This window comes from Pantherophis guttatus, chromosome 4 (assembly GCF_059756535.1).
Source record: "Pantherophis guttatus breed Tessera chromosome 4, ASM5975653v1, whole genome shotgun sequence".
NCBI lineage: Eukaryota > Metazoa > Chordata > Lepidosauria > Squamata > Colubridae > Pantherophis > Pantherophis guttatus.
This window is the reverse complement of record NC_142066.1, coordinates 74,693,928-74,706,279: the sequence shown is the minus strand read 5'-3', so window position 1 is coordinate 74,706,279 and position 12,352 is coordinate 74,693,928. Positions and strand designations below refer to the sequence as shown.

The following is a 12,352-nucleotide window of genomic DNA, read 5'->3' as shown; positions in this document are numbered from 1 at the left end:
AAAAGTTATCTTTCTTGCTCTGTCCCAAAATTCCAAACCTAGCAACTGAGGACCAATATTTTAAGTATGTAAGATTAGGCAGAAGTTGAAATATAAGTAACAAGCTCTATTGTCTACATTTCCCATAGCTGTTAACAACTGCAGGTCTTCCCAATGCCATCTTTACTTAGTTTACTGCTTTCACTTAATTATATCTGTATAGGATTATCTCTTTCACATGGGAACAATCCATTACTTCTCTTGCTGGAAGACTACCATAAATTCTCGAAATTCTTGGGAATATTTATGTCCTTGGTATCATCTCCACTCTCTACATATTCTGAAAACCTTTGAGTTGAATGTGCCTCTTCTGAGGACTGTACCACTTTCATAAGTCTATCAACCCGCTTAACTCTGCTTTTCCTGGCTCTCTACAAAGTAGTAGTTCTTCTCAGAGAAAATCTGTCTTTTCTGCCATTTTCAAGTCTATTAGTTTGGTATAGGCTCTGGTAAGAACTCTGGTTTCTATAGCCAATTTTTGCAAAAACTGAGCCCTGCGAGAGGCAAACTTCCATTTTGTAGCCCTTTTAGTTTAGTTTAGTTTAGTTTAGTTTATTTGATTTGTATACCGCCCTACTCCCGAAGGACTCAGGGCGGTGAACAGCCAACAATAAAATACATAAATACACAAAATTTAAAAACCCGATAAAATCAAATTAAATTATTTGGCCCAGACAAATTAAAATACCCCAATAATTTTAAAACAGATTAAAATTTACGTATTTAAAAAGGGAAGAGATCAGGCCAAGCCCGCTTGATGGAATAAAAAGGTCTTCACAGCACGGCGGAAGGAGCGCAGATCCGGGATCCTCCGTATCTCCGGGGGGAGCTCATTCCAGATAGTAGGTGCCCCCACAGAGAAGGCTCTCCCCCTAGGGGCCGCCAGTCGACACTGTTTGGCTGACGGCACCCGGAGGAGTCCCTCTCTATGAGAATGTACTGGCCGGTGGGAGGCTATTGGTGGTAGTAGGCGGTCCCGTAAATAACCAGGCCCTAAGCCATGGAGCGCTTTAAAGGTGGTAACCAAAACCTTGATGCGCACCCGGAAGACCACTGGGAGCCAGTGCAGCTCGCGCAGGAGAGGTGTTACATGGGAGCGCCATGTCGCTCCCATTACCACCCGCGCAGCCGCACTCTGAGCCAGTTGGAGCCTCCGGGTGCTCCTCAAGGGGAGCCCCATGAAGAGAGCATTACAATAGTCCAGGCGGGAGGTGACGAGGGCATGAGTGACCGTGCGTAACGATCCAGAAAGGGACGCAACTGGCGAATCAGACGGACCTGATAAAAAATCCTCCCGGTCACGGCCGTCAAGTGCTCTTCTAAAGACAGCTGTGAATCCAGGAGGACGCCCAAGTTGCGAGCCCTCTCCGTGGGGGCCAATGATTCGCCCCCAATAGTCAGTGATGGCGTTAACTGGCTATATCGGGACGTCGGAAACCACAGCCACTCGGTCTTGGATGGGTTGAGCCTGAGACTGTTCCTCCCCATCCAGATCCGTACGGCCTCCAGGCACCGGGACATCACTTCAAGGGCATCGTTGGGGTGGTCCGGGGTGGAGATGTACAGTTGGGTGTCATCAGCGTACTGATGGTACTCCACCCCGAAACCACGGATGATCTCGCCCAGCGGCTTCACATAAATGTTGAACAGGAGAGGTGAGAGGACCGACCCTTGCGGCACCCCACATATGAGGGGCCTCGGGGTCGACACAGACTGCGACCAGTCAGAGAGAAAGGAGGAGAACCACCGCAACACAGTGCCTCCCACCCCTAACTCTTCCAACCGGTGCAGCATGATACCATGGTCGATGGTATCAAAAGCCGCTGAAAGATCTAACAGGACCAGGACAGAGGAGCACCCCCTGTCCCGAGCCCTCCAGAGATCATCAACCAACACGACCAATGCCGTTTCCGTGCTGTACCCGGGCCTGAAGCCCGACTGGAACGGATCCAGATACGTCGTTTCATCCAGGTGCTGGGGGAGCTGTTGCGCAACCACACTCTCAACAACCTTCGCAACAAAACGAAGGTTGGAGACCGGACGATAATTTACCAACATTGCCGGGTCCAGGGAAGGCTTCTTGAGGAGAGGCCTCACCACCGCCTCTTTCAAGGCGGCAGGAAAGACACCCTCACCCAGCGAAGCATTTATAATCCCCTGGAACCAGCCTCGTGTCACCTCCCGAGAAGCCAGCACTAACCAGGAGGGACACGGGTCCAATAAACAAGTGGTCGCGTTCAGTCTACCCAGAATCCTGTCCACGTCCTCAGGGGTCACAGGATCAAACTCATCCCAGATAACATTCTCAAGACCTGCCCCAGTCCCTCCCCCTGAGACTATCCAGTCGGAGTCCAGATCTTCCCAAATCTGAGCGATTTTGTCATACAGATATTGAACAAAATCCTCGGCTCTACCCTCCAAGGCTTTGAAGCCAAAGCTTATTTTCTTTCCATGGAGTGTTTAATGAACTCCCCGAGTTTAAGCCCACTTCACTTGTATGGTTGCCATCTTGTATTGGATACCTTATCTTTTTATGGACACCCCATCTTTTGGATATTGCACCACTGCCATCACTTTGTCACAGATTCTTTAAAATATACCGGTCAGGCTAGTACTCAATGCTCACCACTATCCATTGATCCACAGGCTAGTACTCACTGCTACTATACCTATTCAGTCTAGAAGAGTTCAAATCACCAGGTCTAGATGGATTACATCCCAAGGTTCTGAAGGAACTAGTAATCATGATCCCAGAACCACTCAACCATCCCTTTCAAAGATCATGGAGCATCAGAGAACTACCAGAAGACTGGAAAAGAGTCATCATGGTTTCCATCTTCAAAAAAGCAAAAACATGGATCTAGGAAACTACAGACATATCAGCATGAAATCAATACCTGGGAAGATCCCAGAAAAGATAATCAACAACAAATTGTCAAAAATAAATCATGCCAAACAAATTTTATTGCATTCTTTGACAAAGTGACTAAATTAGTGGACCAGTGAAATGTTGTGGACATAATTTATTTGAGCTTCAATAAGACATTTGATAAAGTAGGCAAGTATTACTACTTGATAAGTTAGAAAAATGAGAATTAGACAGCATCACCACCAGATGGATTAATAACTGGCTGACAAACCATTTAATGTATAATCCTTAATGGAGCCTCATCTACATGGAAAGAAGTATGCAGTGGGATACCCCACGGTTCTGTGGTAATCCCAGTACTCTTCAATATCTTTATCAATTATTTAGACAAGGATAAACAGGGAACCTATCAATGACACCAAGCTGTCAGGAATAGCCAACACTCCAGAGGATAGGTTCAAGATCCAGAGGGATCTTGAGAGTTTTGAACATTGCGCCCTATGTAACAAAATGAAATTCAAGGTGAAAAAAGTCAGGTTTCACACTTAGGCAAGAAAAAACAACTGCACAGCTATAGAATAGATAGTACCTGGCTCAACAACAATAGGGATCTAAGAATCTTAGTGGACAGCCATTTTAAATATGAGCCAGCAGTCTACTGCAGCTACCAAAAAAGTCAATGCTGCATTAACAGAGGGATAAAATCAAGATCATGTGAAGCATTAATTCCATTTGTTAATGCCTTGGTTAAACTACACCAAACTCTGTCAGCATAGCTTTATTTTGCTTATTAGAGAGAGGGCTTAAAAGAGGCAGGCCAACAGAAGCAAAGATGTAGGCCATTTTCTAGGCAGCCTGCCGTCTCCCATATGGATATAAGGATATCCAATTTCTTGAATTACCATCTTTAATACTATATGTAAAAGATATTTAAATCAAAAGGAGTTGTTTCCAAAAGATGTAATTAAAACTTACAAAAGAAGCTTTATATATTCCCTGTACACACATTCCCACCACCCAAAAGCCATCTGTGAATAATTGCTAAGGGATTGGGCAGAAAGTAAATTCGTTCCTTCTGTTTTCTGTAAATCTGAAGCTAAACTGATCATCCATTTGACTCTCAATCCAAATATTTAAACTTTGACATTTATATCAGTCTAACCAAACCACAATTAATATCTTTAAGGATGATCATGTAAACAGTTCATTTTGTTTGTTTTAGAAATGTAAAGCTAAAAAGGATTATTGAAGTATGACACCTGGAGGAGAAAAATAGAGGAAAGAGACAATGAGGAGACTGATCACTAGTTAACTGTAAAACTATTCAACAGCCCGATAATGTAATATATGGTGCAGCGATATATTGCTATCCTAGCTTGAATCTTCTAATTTTAGGATCTTTCAATAGTTCTGTTATTCACATAACCCATTAGTTTCCAAGAAGACTAACACGATTTGCACATCTGTGTAATGACAGCCTGGACAGCCTGGATTATACAAGAACGATCCAGTAAAGAATACAGGTTTTCTGGACTGCAATTTTGCCCAACAGCTGACAATACGTGCTAGCAGGTTTTATATCTTATAATCAAGAATTATTTTCTATTTAGCTTAGAACAAATATAGGAATACCTATGGTATATTCACTTTAGCTATTTAACTACTGGAGATGGGGGGAGGACACCAGCAGCCCACAGCAGTTACAAAATTAAAACAAGTTAGTGCTGGAAGTGATCTCCAATACATTAGGACCATGATGGCAAACCTATGGCACGCATGCGAGAGATGGCAAGCAGCACCCACTCTGATGGCACACGAGCCGTTGCCCCAGTTCAGCTCCGCTGCACATGCACGCAGGCTTCCCGCCATCCAGCTGGTGTTCGGGTCTCTGCTGCGTGTGTGCGGGGGATGGGGCATGTGCAGGTGTGTGCCTGCATGCACGGGGGGTGCGGGGTGCATGCGGGGGGTGCATGAGCAGGTGGAGTGTGGGGTGGCCACACACGCATGCACAGGGCGGGGCACATGCAGGGGCCACATGCATGTGCAGGGGCAGGGCCATACATGCATTGCATTTTGGGGGTTTGGCACTCGGTCCGGAAAAAATTAGCCATCACTGCATTAGGGGATCTACAACCAGTCTTTATAGATATTTGTTATCAATAAATCAATTTAACATACAAATGTTAAATGCTTTGCAGATAATTTAAAAAGTGTTGCTTTCACATTCAGAACACATAAGAAGCTGTCACACTGCAAGGATTTACAGCATTTTATTTTATTTGCTAAATGCAATTTCTTCAAAAAATATTTCTAAAATTACTTGTTCACAACTGATTTGATTTTTTTAATACTTTCAGTATTTCCACATTAGATAAATATCTTACAGCTGATTTTTTTTTACAAATTGAAAGGCAGACAATAACCTATTCATTGAATGACAAAATTATATTCTACTAATCCTCATATAGACTACAATCACGGATATCTAGAAATCTTCATAAGATTGGCTTATCATTAACCTCCTTAAAAGAAAATTAAGGGATGTATGGAAATTTTCAAATTCTACGCTATCTAATGTTGCCTAAAACACAAGAAAAGATATTGTAAACTGTATTTAAGCAGAGCAAACCTTAGTTCTCATTAATTTTGTGTAATGCCCAACAGAGTAGTTTGCTTCCAATATGTATTATGCCACTTTTGTTATGCAATATTATTTTAAGCTTCAGATGAGAGGTTGCTTTCTATGCAATGTGATATATTCATCTTAAATGAAGGTATTTTACATAAATCTGTGTAACTTTTGCTATATTTTATGTTTTCACTTGGAGTCACTATTTACATCTTAAAAACAGCTATTATTATGTGGCAGTTTTAGGGATTATTCATAGGTAATGTTATATGGATACTTTTCCACTGTTGAAACATTTCATATACTGCATCTGGAAACTTAAATTAATTAGTTATGCTATAAAAAGAAAAATAGTAAAATAGTAAAAATTAAAACTATTTTAAATTTATTGGATTTTTTTCTGTCAGTAAAATTACATTGGAATGAATGCTGAATATTTAAGCATCTGTATTTATTTTAAAGTAACTTTAACTTCAATACAAAGATGTCAGCAATATGCGGTTCAAAATAAGAGTAAGAGTCTACATAGCCCCAGATCGTTTCAAGTTATTTTGAATCACCAAACAAAATATTAAAGGGTGAGAATATTTTTTTGTCTTTTTTGTCCTCATTTATATCTACTTTGGCCACATAATGAGAAAGAAGGATTCACTGGAGAAGAGCCTAATGCTGGGAAAGATTGAGAGCAAAAGAAGAAGGGGACAGAGAACGAGGTGGCTGGATGGAGTCACTGAAGCAGTAGGCGTGAGCTTAAATGGACTCCAGAGGATGGTAGAGGCCAGGAAGGCCTGGAGGAACATTGTCCATGGGGTCGTGATGGGTCGAACATGACTTCACAACTAACAACAACAATATTCCTTCCAATAAGTGGAAGGAATAAAAAGATAATAAAGACTTTTGACATTTCCTTAGTTCTACTACCTGAATTATAAATCTTATTTATATGGCTGTCCGTCTCACCTTGTTGGTTCTGGACACCTAACAGAAGTTTAAAATGTGTGTGTGTGTGTATGTGCATGTGCAGTTATATGTTTCTGTGTGTGTGTTCCTATATCTTTGTAATCATTGTGTGTATTGCTGCTTTATCATTTTAAATAAAAGGAAATACCAACTAAGATCACTAGTAGATATTATTTGGGTGGGGGAGGGAGATGGTGTCCCAACTTGGCATCCTTGTGTCCAGATAATATTTTAATGATAACTTTGTCCAAAATTTATTATTGAAAAGTAGCAAAAAAGTACTTGCTTTACAATTGTCTTATAATTTTGTTATTTCAAGGAATGTAAAATATTTGAATAACAATGAAGATGAAGTTAAGAAATGGCTAGAGAACAGTAAGTTTTATGTGGCCATTTTTCCTCTCCTGGTATAGAAAGGAAAAGTAAACTCCTGATTACAGAGAGTTCATCCATGGCTAGAGAGCAAATCGTATCATGACACTATCCAAACACTGAAGTGAAAAAAATTAAATTTTGGGAATAAAGCCCTCTTATTTTAGTTTTATTATTCTTCTTTTTAGGATATATCTTTATATTCTTAAGGATATCACCAAGCTCTTTATGAAGAAATTCTACAGATTTAAAGAATGAAACCACAGTTTGTTTACTTTTTAGTATTGTTTACTTTATCGAAATAGACTACTACTTCTTAGGGTTTAACTATTTCTGTCTAAACATAGTTTCTATTGTTTACTACTAAATTTGTGGTTTCTATTTTTAATCGTTTTCCTGTTTCCCAAATAGCAAAAGCTGAAATATACACACATAGTAATACAAGGTACAGCAATTTGCCTCTTTTGGTCTTTTCTGATTATCAAGTATACTTGAAGGAAACTTTTACAATTTTGGGCGCTCCCATGTGACACCTCTCCTGCGCGAGCTGCACTGGCTTCCTGTGGTCTTCAGGGTGCGCTTCAAGCTGTTGGTGACCACCTTTAAAGTGCTCCATGGCTTAGGGCCAGAGTATTTACGAGACCGCCTTCTGCTGCCAATAGCCTCCCACCAGCCAGTACGCTCCCACAGAGAGGGACTCCTCAGGGTGCCGTCGGCCAGACAATGTCGGCTGGCGACCCCCAGGGGGAGAGCCTTCTCTGTGGCGGCACCTGCCCTCTGGAACGACCTACCCCCAGAGATACGCACAATACCAGACCTCCGGACTTTTCGTCGGGCGCGCACACGGCTCCCGCAGCTCTAAACAAAGCTCCTCGGGCTTCAGAAGTGTTTTTTAGAGGGACTGGGGCGAAAGCCAGCCGGCTAGCCCCTCAGAGCCTTTACAAAGCAGGGGAGGTTGGGGGGAGCCCATCAGCCACCACCACCCACACGCTCAATCCGCGAGCGGAGAGCCCTCCGTAGCCAGTACCTTCACAATCAATCAGTCCCAAGCAGTCAAAGAGGAAGGAAAACAAAAAAGGAAGAATAAAAAAATTCCAGGGATATAAATATGCTCAACTCACAGCTCAGGAACTGAAAAGGTTGCAACCATGAGCTAGGCTGAGTTGAAACAAACTGAAGAGACGTCACCAGGGAGGTGGATCTTCAGAAGTTTCAACTCAGGACATAGAGCTAGAGCACAGAATACCCAGCCTGGCACCTCCCATTTCTACACTATGGAGAACACATCTTTTTCATCTTGCCGGGCTGGCTTGATCCCATCCCTTCAGTTTTAATTTGTAATTGGTTTTAATCCGGGTTGTTTTAAGTGGATAGCCAAAATTATTTAATGTTTTTAAATTGCTTTAAAATTTTATATGTTATGTTTTACCATGGCTGTTCAACGCCCTGAGTCCTGTTGGAGAAGGGCGGTATACAAATTAAATAAATAAAGGTTTCCCTGTCTTCGGCGACGGCGGCGCCTTTTGAAGCTCCGCCAGCCCCGCCGCCTGTAGAGCCGCTTTGAGATGAAGAAGCGGCTCGAAAACTTCAAAATCCACAGGATTGATGAAGTAGAGATCGCAGGGCACAGGTCGAGCCCCTGTAACCCCCCAGGGAAGTTTCTGGGGAGAGAACAGGCGTGGCTCCCTCCCAACCTGCTGAAACTCCGGGCGACGTGGGACGATTCTGCTTTTGCAGAACAAGCCGGCTGCAGGAAACTCAAAGCGAAAAGAACCAGCTTTAATAAACAGCGAAACTACCTGAATCCTGAAACTTGGAAACGCAAGTATTAGCGCTTTGTTGACTTTTTAATCTGAGAAAAATGCGAATGAGTGAAAGTGCTTTGAAAAACATGGCGCTCAGCCTTAGAGTTAACGAGCCAGCGAGTGTGGATTGGTGAAGTTATCTTGCTTTGTTACAAAGTTTCCAAGTTGCTACAAAGTTGCCTTGTTTGTAATAAGAGAAACAAGTGGAAAATTTCTCCCTTTTCAATACTTGACTTTGCTTTACTTCAACCTTTATTTGATCAAATCTGGGGGACTTTTTTAGAAGTCTTTGTGCAGGAGGGAAAGGAAAAGGAACTTCCCTCTTTAGAAAAACTAAATCACGTGGCAGGATGGCTTCAAAGAAGCAGGAAGGGAAGGCAACAGGGGGGGGATCCCCCACACACAAACATGAAACGCAGCTTCCTCCTGCTCAACAGCTACAGACTCAGAAAAAAGAATTTGATGTGGGAGATTTAAAAGAATTTATTTCTAAAACTTTGGATGATAAATTTCAAAAATCTCAACAGGAGATAGATGATAAACTTCAAAAATCACATCAGGAATTTATGCAGGAAATTAATGAAGTTAAAGATATGGTGAAACAGAACCAAAACAAGGTGACCAAAAAAATATCAGAAGTGGCATCTGGCCTGGCAGAATTTATTGGGAAAGTTGATTTTAAAGTTGAAGAACTTAAATCAGAAGTTAATGTTAAGATGAAAGACAATGATTATAAAATTGCTGATGTTGACAATAAAATGCAAAGAGTTGAAAACGAGATTGTCATGATACAATTCAGGGCAATGGAGTTTGCTATACGGCTTCGAGGAATTCGAGAGGAGGAAAGACAGGATTTGAGACAAGTTTGTTCTGAGGCCCTGGCCAAGATTCTACAAGTTAATCCTGATGTGGTTTTTCACAAAATAGACAAAATTTACAGAGTGAACTCCTGGGTGGCCAGACAAAGACAATTACCTAGAGATGTGGTCATATATTTTACAGATAGAGAAATAAGAAACGATATCCTGCAAAAATCCTTTTACACTTCTGTACAAGTGGGGGGCTCACGAATTGGAATTTATAAAGAATTGCCTCCTAAAATGCTGAAAGCTAGAAAAGAATTTGGCTTTCTTGTTAAGGAATTGCAAAATTTACAGATACCTTTCCGGTGGGACGCACCAGTTGGCATAATTTTCAGATACAAGGGAGAAAGATACCGTTTGAATACCGTGGAGAAGGCACAGCACTTCTATACTACTATTCTTAAGGAAAGAACACCATCTCCACGTACATCTACAGTTTTGGAGATTAAAGAGAGTGAAGAGAAGCAACCTCAACGAGAATTGCAAGAACAGTCTAAGCAGGAATTAGAGGAAGTGCAAGGTGCAGAAGGAGGTTTTCTGGATGAGCCCTTGCTGGAATCTTCTCCAATCTTGGACCCGGTTCGGATGATTGAAGTTAAGGATCAACGTATAACTCGAGCCTAATCTAAGTTACTTAAACAAAAGCAACAACAACAACAGGAAAGACAAGACAAGGAGGCAGTTAAGAGTACTGCACAAGAGACTGGAGCCATGGGGAGAGCGAGATCGAAGCTTTCGGATGACCTTCAATTATTTTGCTCTTTGCTCCAGAAAGAGGGTGATGATGTTTAAGTGTTTATCTTGGAATGTTAATGGGTTGAATTCAGCACAGAAAAGGAAGAAATTATTTACATATTTGAAACAATTTAATAATGATATAATTTGTTTACAAGAAACGCATATCACAACTCAAGATCAAAAATATTTGATAAACTCCAAACTAGGAACACATTTTATATCTTCAACTTCGCAAAAAAAGAATGGTGTGGTTATTTATGTAAATAAAAAGTTAACAGCTAAAGTTATAGAAACAGATGAAGATGGTAGGTTTGTAGCAATTGAATTGCTTACAGCAAATGGCCAAATTCTTTTGATTGGAATTTATGCTCCCAATCAACAACAGGACTATTTCTATAAGATGTTACATACTAAAATATTGCAATGGGATTACAGATCTATTTTAATTATGGGAGACTGGAATGGAGTAATCGACTCTAAATTAGATAAAAAGAGTTTGGCAAAGTCTAGGATCAGATTACCACAGACCTTTTTTGACATGAAAGAAGATATGGAACTAAAAGATGTTTGGAGAATACATAATTCAAAAGAATTGGACTACACTTTTTTTTCTGATAGACACAGATACTTCTCTAGGATTGACTTCATTTTGTTGACAGATGATTTACTTGTTAAGACAAAAAGAACAAAGATTTTTCCAAGAACTTTGACTGACCATAGCCCAGTATGGATAGAAATTGAGATGGACAAGGTTGAGAGACGTTCTTGGAGATTAAATGAGAATTTGTTTAGATATGAAAAAAATACAACAGAACTTAAAAAGCATTTGAAAGAATTTTTTGAAATAAATTTGAATAAAGGTACCCCAATTGAAATTGTGTGGGACGCAAGTAAAGCTTATATGAGAGGGGTACTTATCTACATGAACGCTAAACATAGACTGTTCCGACAAAAGAAAAGATCTGAACTGGAAATAGAAATAAAGAATAAAGAACAGTTACTTATTAAAAATCCAACAGATGAAAGAATACGTAGTGCTATAAAACTTTTGAAAGACCAATTTCAAATGCTTATGGCGGAACAAGTTGCAACAAACTTACAATATGCGAAGCATAACACATTTTGTAACGCTAATAAACCGGGCAGATGGTTGGCTTACACATTGAGGAAAAAACAAAGTATACGGACTATTGATAGTATTGATATTGGAGGGAAAGAAATCTTTCAACAAAAATTAATTAAAGAAGCTTTTGTGGACTATTATACTAAATTATATGCTAAAGAGGAGGTGCAGAATGGACTTATAGAAAAATATTTAAACGATAAAAGAGTTACAAAAATTACTGATCAACAAAAGGAAAGAATGAATTATCCTATAACAGAGGAGGAGATAATAGTAGCAATTAAACAGTTAAAAACAGCCAAAGCTCCTGGCACGGATGGTTTGACCGCAGTGTATTACAAAACTTTGCAAGCTGAAATGGTGGAACAACTTAAGAGATTTATTTTGCAATATTCAGCAAGGGGGTAAAATACCCCCATCATGGACAACAGCTTACATATCTTTGATACCAAAAGAACAAATCGGTCCTAAAAAACCAGAGAACTATAGACCAATATCTCTTTTGAATACAGATTATAAAATCTTTGCGAAAGTACTAGCCAACAGGTTGATGCCAGTAATTCAAAAGGTGATTCATGATGATCAAGCGGGATTTATCGAGGGCAGATACATGAAGGACAATGTAAGGCAAGTAAAAGATTTATTGGAATATCTTGAGAAGAATAAACAGATTCCTGCAGTGCTGGTCTTTTTGGATGCAGAGAAGACCTTTGATAGAGTGGATTGGAATTTTCTACTAAAGACTTTAAAAAAGATGGACTTTGGGGATCAATTTATACAGGCGATTTTAGCAATTTATCAAGAGCAAAAGGCACAGATCATTATTAATGGAAGTCTGACAACAGAGTTTAAAATTGAAAAAGGAACAAGACAGGGATGTCCGTTGTCCGTTTTATTTATTTTAACACTAGAAGTCTTGCTAAATACAATACGGGACTCTAATATTTTGAAAGG

The 12,352-nt window shown here is 40.3% G+C and overlaps 1 protein-coding gene across 3 annotated transcripts in view; it reads right to left on the bottom strand.

Moving 5' to 3' along the window:
* The window catches only part of GLI3 (GLI family zinc finger 3), a 577,601-nt gene that overhangs the window by 512,161 nt on the left and 53,088 nt on the right, over positions 1 to 12,352 (bottom strand). The gene's annotated exons all lie outside the window — the stretch shown is intronic.